This window comes from Siphateles boraxobius, unplaced genomic scaffold, assembly GCF_051911475.1.
Source record: "Siphateles boraxobius isolate OS27281-9 unplaced genomic scaffold, OSU_SipBor_1 296, whole genome shotgun sequence".
In the NCBI taxonomy this organism is placed as follows: Eukaryota; Metazoa; Chordata; class Actinopteri; order Cypriniformes; family Leuciscidae; genus Siphateles; species Siphateles boraxobius.
In genome coordinates this window covers 377,501-385,000 of record NW_027508915.1, presented here as the reverse complement: position 1 = coordinate 385,000, position 7,500 = coordinate 377,501, and the positions used below count along the sequence as shown (strand labels likewise).

At 37.7% G+C, this 7,500-nt stretch overlaps 4 non-coding genes across 4 annotated transcripts; all 4 read left to right on the top strand.

Annotated features, from left to right (window-relative positions):
- The first annotated feature begins 753 nt into the window (after positions 1-753).
- Positions 754-872, top strand: LOC143756225 (5S ribosomal RNA). Its single transcript, XR_013209934.1, has one exon. It is a non-coding gene; the product is annotated as a 5S ribosomal RNA (ribosomal RNA).
- Positions 873-1,357: 485 nt separating this feature from the next.
- Positions 1,358-1,476, top strand: LOC143754183 (5S ribosomal RNA). The gene has a single exon (XR_013207980.1). It is a non-coding gene; the product is annotated as a 5S ribosomal RNA (ribosomal RNA).
- Positions 1,477-1,855: 379 nt separating this feature from the next.
- Positions 1,856-1,974, top strand: LOC143754182 (5S ribosomal RNA). Its single transcript, XR_013207979.1, has one exon. It is a non-coding gene; the product is annotated as a 5S ribosomal RNA (ribosomal RNA).
- Positions 1,975-2,144: 170 nt separating this feature from the next.
- On the top strand, positions 2,145-2,263 carry LOC143754181 (5S ribosomal RNA). Its single transcript, XR_013207978.1, has one exon. It is a non-coding gene; the product is annotated as a 5S ribosomal RNA (ribosomal RNA).
- Positions 2,264-7,500: the final 5,237 nt, after the last annotated feature.

Sequence of the window (7,500 nt, the reverse complement as noted above, 5' to 3'; positions counted from 1 at the left end):
ATTGGTATGAATTGAAAACACAGCACATCTCAGTAAGAAGCGATCATAATGATTACATCGACGCATTTGGGTATAAATTCAACAAATATTATTCCTGTCTATAGAAGTATGATGTGAATCTATGAGAATATATCAATATTTCTCCAAGTCTGCACATTTTTGAGCTAAAGCCCTGAGGGACGATGTTTTGCGAATCGCTGTCATGACGACAGCTTGGAGTGTTTTTTATGAATGGACCAGCTGACGCTCATAATTCATATTAAAGGTATCGACTCATTTTTTCATTTCATAACTCCTGACACAAATTAAGACATAACTGTCACTATAAGTTTCTCAGAATACAATAGTGGTCAAATACTGAATCTTGAGTATTATATCTTTTTAATGATGTATAGTTTGTCAAGGTATAACATTAAATCTGATAGTAAATTTGAACTAAATAAAAAAAAAACGCTTCAGTGCGCCGACGCTCTGGAAACGGTTAACAGGTTAAAAAAAAAGACTCACTGAGCTTCTGCAGAAAGCCTTTAAAAGTCTCTGAGATTCTTCAGAGAGCATGAAAGAGTTTGAGTTTTTTCAAAAGTTCTTCTTAGTTTAAAAAAAAAGACTCACTGAGCTTCTTCAGAAAGCCTTTAAAAGTCTCTGAGATTCTTCAGAGAGCATGAAAGAGTTTGAGTTTTTTCAAAAGTTCTTCTTAGTTTTCTTCATTAATGGTCTAACCTTTTAAATAGCCCAATTTTGGCAGCAGTTTTCGCTTACGGCCATACCACCTTGGTCACGCCCGATATCGTCTGATCTCGGAAGCTAAGCAGGGTCGGGCCTGGTTAGTACTTGGATGGGAGACCGCCTGGGAATACCAGGTGCTGTAAGCTTTTTTGATTTAAAAAAAAAAAAGAGTCCCTGAGCTTCTTCAGAAAGCCTTTAAAAGTCTCTGAGATTCTTCAGAGAGCATGAAAGAGTTTGAGTTTTTTCAAAAGTTCTTCTTAGTTTAAAAAAAAAGACTCACTGAGCTTCTGCAGAAAGCCTTTAAAAGTCTCTGAGATTCTTCAGAGAGCATGAAAGAGTTTGAGTTTTTTCAAAAGTTCTTCTTAGTTTAAAAAAAAAGACTCACTGAGCTTCTGCAGAAAGCCTTTAAAAGTCTCTGAGATTCTTCAGAGAGCATGAAAGAGTTTGAGTTTTTTCAAAAGTTCTTCTTAGTTTAAAAAAAAAGACTCACTGAGCTTCTTCAGAAAGCCTTTAAAAGTCTCTGAGATTCTTCAGAGAGCATGAAAGAGTTTGAGTTTTTTCAAAAGTTCTTCTTAGTTTTCTTCATTAATGGTCTAACCTTTTAAATAGCCCAATTTTGGCAGCAGTTTTCGCTTACGGCCATACCACCTTGGTCACGCCCGATCTCGTCTGATCTCGGAAGCTAAGCAGGGTCGGGCCTGGTTAGTACTTGGATGGGAGACCGCCTGGGAATACCAGGTGCTGTAAGCTTTTTTGATTTAAAAAAAAAAAAGAGTCCCTGAGCTTCTTCAGAAAGCCTTTAAAAGTCTCTGAGATTCTTCAGAGAGCATGAAAGAGTTTGAGTTTTTTCAAAAGTTCCTCTTAGTTTAAAAAAAAAGACTCACTGAGCTTCTGCAGAAAGCCTTTAAAAGTCTCTGAGATTCTTCAGAGAGCATGAAAGAGTTTCAGTTTTTTCAAAAGTTCTTCTTAGTTTAAAAAAAAGACTCACTGAGCTTCTTCAGAAAGCCTTTAAAAGTCTCTGAGATTCTACAGAGAGTATGAAAGAGTTTGAGTTTTTTCAAAAGTTCTTCTTAGTTTTCTTCATTAATGGTCTAACCTTTTAAATAGCCCAATTTTGGCAGCTGTTTTCGCTTACGGCCATACCACCTTGGTCACGCCCGATCTCGTCTGATCTCGGAAGCTAAGCAGGGTCGGGCCTGGTTAGTACTTGGATGGGAGACCGCCTGGGAATACCAGGTGCTGTAAGCTTTTTTGATTTAAAAAAAAAAAAGAGTCCCTGAGCTTCTTCAGAAAGCCTTTAAAAGTCTCTGAGATTCTTCAGAGAGCATGAAAGACTTTGAGTTTTTTCAAAAGTTCTTCTTAGTTTTCTTCATTAATGGTCTAACATTTTAAATTGCCCAATTTTGGCAGCAGTTTTCGCTTACGGCCATACCACCTTGGTCACGCCCGATCTCGTCTGATCTCGGAAGCTAAGCAGGGTCGGGCCTGGTTAGTACTTGGATGGGAGACCGCCTGGGAATACCAGGTGCTGTAAGCTTTTTTGATTTAAAAAAAAAAAAGAGTCCCTGAGCTTCTTCAGAAAGCCTTTAAAAGTCTCTGAGATTCTTCAGAGAGCATGAAAGAGTTTGAGTTTTTTCAAAAGTTCCTCTTAGTTTAAAAAAAAAGACTCACTGAGCTTCTGCAGAAAGCCTTTAAAAGTCTCTGAGATTCTTCAGAGAGCATGAAAGAGTTTCAGTTTTTTCAAAAGTTCTTCTTAGTTTAAAAAAAAGACTCACTGAGCTTCTTCAGAAAGCCTTTAAAAGTCTCTGAGATTCTACAGAGAGTATGAAAGAGTTTGAGTTTTTTCAAAAGTTCTTCTTAGTTTTCTTCATTAATGGTCTAACCTTTTAAATAGCCCAATTTTGGCAGCTGTTTTCGCTTACGGCCATACCACCTTGGGCACGCCCTAGTGGAAGCAGGAAGTGGTAGAGTCAGTGGAGAGAACAGGTGGAGAGTGTTTGTTTGGAAGATATTTTGAGTTTTGTGCTAAAACAACCCTTTATTAAACAAGGAATTGTAATTTGTGGAGTTATTTACTCCCCAAACGGCATTTCTGCTGTTTGGGGATTAGTACTTCTGGCACAGTGGAGGTGGGATTGCAAGCGGACAACATGGAAAAGGGAAGAGGAGTGGACAAGCGGAATGTGAGTGAAAATGGCGGTGAAGATGAACAAAGGAGAAGGAATTATGAGAAGAGACTAACAGTGCTGGTGGAGATAGAGGGAGAGGACAGAATAACCATGATGGAACTGCTGAAGAAAGTAAGAGAGGAATGTGGAGTGGTCATCGGATGCAGGTACAAAACTCCAAAGGAATATGAACTAACAATGGAGGAGGAGAAAGGAAAAGATAAAATATTGGATGGATTAAAGATAAAACAGAGCAGAATCATGGCGAAAGAAATAAACAGCACTGAGATGGTAGTTTCATTCCTGGGTCTGCCTACGTACATCCAGGATGAGGAAATAATGAGAAAGCTAACGGAATGGGGAGTGACGGCTGTCTCAAGAATAAAGAGGAGAATGTGGCCAGGGACTGATATAGCGGATGGGACCAGATTTTTAAAAGTCAAGTTCACTGATACGGTCAAATCCTTGCCATATTCCACAAAGTTTGACACAATGGGAGGTACGGAGCACTTCAGAGTCATCCATGACAGACAGGTGAAAGTTTGTCGCTTGTGCATTCAACCGGGGCACATAGTGAGAGACTGCCCAAGCTTCAAGTGCTTCAAGTGCAACAAGCAGGGACACTACGCACGGGAGTGTAAGGAGGGGAATTGCAAGGAGTGTCAGATGAGGTATGGACTGTGTGTATGTGAAACGCCGGCGGAGATGGGAGAAGAGAGCATCGAAGGTGAGCCATCAGATCTTTACGAGGTGGATGAGGAGGAGGAAAGTGAGGAGGGGGAAGGTGTAGCGGCTGGAGAAGAGGTGAGAAGTGGCACTTGGTGCGAAAAAGAAGGAAAAGGAGAACGGAGAGCTGCCGAGAGAGAGAGTGGTCGAGAGGAAGCGGTCTCAGGACTATGGCAGAGAGAAAGAGGAGGAAAAAATAAAGTTCTGGAACTAGATGAAGGGACACATTTAAGAGACGGAAAAGCAAAAATATTGAAAGAACGGGAGAGCGAAGAAGACAATGGAGAGATATCGAAAGGTGATGGTGAAAGTCAAGGTGCAAAAAGTATGAAGGAGAAGGATGAAGGAGGGAGGGGAGAAAAGGAGATGTCAGAGAACCCAGCATTAAACGTGGAGGAGGAAATGGACACAAGTGAGGAAAAGAGCATAAAGAAGAAAAGAAAGAAAAATGGGAAGGAGGAGCATACTGCAAAAAAGTAAGGAATTGGATTTACTGAAATGAGTTTGAGATTCCTTAAAACTATAATATATATTATGTGTGGCGTTATGAATATTGCATGCTTGAACGCCAATGGACTAAGAGATGTAAACAAGTTTGAGAAGGTGAAGGGAGTGCTTAAAGTAGACATAATATGTTTACAAGAGACGCATTGGTCGGAAGAAATAATGGGAAATATAAAAAAAGAGTGGGAAGATGACATTTTTGTAAACCATGGAAATCAAAAAGCTTGTGGTGTGGCGATTTTGATAAAGAGGGATAGAGTGTATAATGTACAACAAATTTATAAAGATGGTAAAGGAAGATTGTTAGTAATAGATTTTATGTTTCACAATGAGCTACTTAGGTTGATAAATGTTTACGCGCCTAATGTAGAAACTGAAAGAAAAGAAGTCTTCAAAGAAATTAAGCCGTTATGTAAAGGGAAATTTATAGTAATGGGAGACTTCAATGTTTGGTGCACAAGACTAGATGCATCAAGTAGTGCAAATTTTAAATCAGATGTGTCTAGGAAATATTTAAATGAATGGATGATGAGCGAGGATATAGTTGATGCTTGGAGAGAGGAAAATCCTTATAAAAGAGAGTTTTCTAGAAGGCAAATGGTGATGGGGAGTTTGAAGCAAAGCCGAATAGATTTATGTTTAATTAAAAGGGAAATGTTAGGATACGTGAAAAATGTGAAATATAAGTTTATAGGAATAAGTGACCATGCTGCTATGACAGTTAAGTTCGGTGTAAATACGGAAGAGAGAGGTGGGGGAGTGTGGTGTTTGAATGCATCTCTGCTAAAGGAAAAGGCATATAAAGAAAATATCAGCAAATGTATAAGGTATGAAATGGCAAACCCATTGTTTAATGAAAATGTGTGTGAATGGTGGGAAATAATGAAAGCAAAAATAAAAAAAAGAAGTGTTAGACATTCAAAACAAAGGGATTTCATGAGGAGGAGTAAAGTAGAAGCAATGGAAAATGCATTAAAGAAGGAAGCAGAGAAAATAGATAGGGATCCTAAGCACGGAAAAGAATGTTTTTTGAAGATAAAAGCAGAGATGGAGGAATATGAAAAAGAAAAAAGTAAGGGTGCAATAGTAAGGAGTAGGGCACAGTATGCTTTAGAGGGAGAAAGGAGTACAAAGTTCTTTCTGAACTTAGAGAAAAAAAAGCAGAGGAAAAATCATATTTTTGAGTTGGAAAATGAAAAAGGGATAAAAGTAACTGATTATGTGGAGATAATAAGAGTAGTAGAGTCGTTTTATAGAGAATTATTTAAGAAAGAAGGTGTAAAACAGGACTGTGTGGATGAGGTTTTAAATACTGTAAGTGCTAGGTTAAATGAAGAGGATAAAAGTATGTGTGAAAGAGATATAAGGATTGAAGAAATAAAAGAAGCAATAGAGCAAACAAAACCGAATAAAAGCCCAGGTGCAGACGGTCTAATACATGAATTTTATAAGACTTTTGTTGATATTATAGCACCAATATTGTGGAAGCTCTATAAGAGTATGGAAGAGAGAGGGGAAATGCCACAATCAATGGGTTTAGGAGTAATCACCATCTTGTACAAAAATAAGGGGAGTCCACTTAAGTTGGAAAATTATAGACCATTGAGTCTTTTAAACACAGACTATAAAATTTTAACAAAAGTATTAGCTAATAGAATAAAAAAGGTAGTAGGGACAATAATATCACCAAATCAAGCATACAGCATAATGGGAAGAGATATCACAGACACAATTAGTACAATAAGGGATGTAGTAGAAAGCATGGGAAAGGATGGAGAGGGCGGTTTGATTTTATCGATGGATTTAAATAAGGCGTTTGATAGGGTAGAGCACAGCTTCATGGAGCAAACAATGAGAAGATTTGGATTTGGGGAGAGGATTCTAAGGTGGATAAAGTTAGTATATGATAATGCTAAGAGTTGTGTGAAAATTAATGGGGTGTTAACTGACCCTTTTCCTTTAGAGAGGTCAGTTAGGCAAGGATGTCCATTGTCGCCATTGCTATACTCAATAACAGCAGAGCCTTTGGCAACACTGATTAAAGGAGATAAAGAAATAAGAGGAATTCAAATACCATATGGGGGAGTCAGCATTATTCATCAGTATGCAGATGATACCACATTTACAGTTAAGGACATAGAGAGTATAAATAGAATAAGGGAACATATGGGAACATACGGAAAAGCGTCAGGTGCAAAAATAAATGTAGATAAATCCGAAATAATGAGTATAGGAGGTGTGGATATAAAAGGGTCAGACACTCCCTTTAAAATAACTACAGAGTATTTGAAGATTCTAGGTGTAAACATAGGAGTAAATGTAAAAGAAGCTAGAGATGCTACGTGGACAGGAATATTAAATAAAATTAAACAAGTTTTACAATTTTGGAGACTAAGGGAGTTAAGATTAAGAGGCAAAGTAGTAGTAGCTAATTCATTATTGCTTACAAAATGTAACTATGTGATGGGGGTAATAGACCTACCAAATTGGGTGTTGAATGGAATTAAAGAGACAGTGAATATTTTTTTGTGGGGAGGTAAAGGAGTTAGAATATCAGCAAAAACTCTAATAGCGGATTATAAGGAGGGAGGCTTGAAGTTGATTGATTTAGAAGTTAAAAGAAAGGCAATAAGAGTGAAAGCGATAAAAAAATATCTATATGATAAAGTAGAGTATGGATGGAAGGGTTATATGAGAAATTACTTAGATAAAAGTGCAGGATGTGGTGAGGAAGGATTGTTCATGGCCTTAAAAAAACCAATGATTGAAAAGGTGCCATTATTTTATCAGGAAGTCTTTAGTGCATGGTCTGAGTTTGTAGTGAATGTGGGATATGAATGTGAGAATATAAATCAAGTGCATCATCAGCCAATTTTCTTGAATCCAAAAGTAAGGTTAGGAGGGAAAATGCTTTACAATAGATTGTTCATGAGAGCGGGTATTAGAAAAGTAAAAGATATGGCATATGAATATGTGAAGGGGTTCTTACCAAATAGGGCAATATATGACTGTGTGGTGGGATGGGATGATGAGATTGAACAAGCAAAAGTGGACCGTGAGTGTGAAAATATTAAAATAAGCCTGCCTAAGAGCTGGGTGGAAAGGATAGAGAGAGAGACTGTTAAAGTGGGAAATTGGGGAATTCCAGAAATGTACATTATGGAAAATAATAATAAGAAGTATTTGTCTGAGATAAATGTGAAAATGATATATAAGATGTTGCTGAAAAAGGAAATCAAAATGCCTGCATCAGAAGCTGTATGGACAAAACTATTTCCAGATTTGAATGTGAAGACAATTTGGAAGAACTTAAGGGTGAAATATAATGGACTGGATTGTGAGAACCTGGACTTTAAGCTCAGACATAATAGGATAT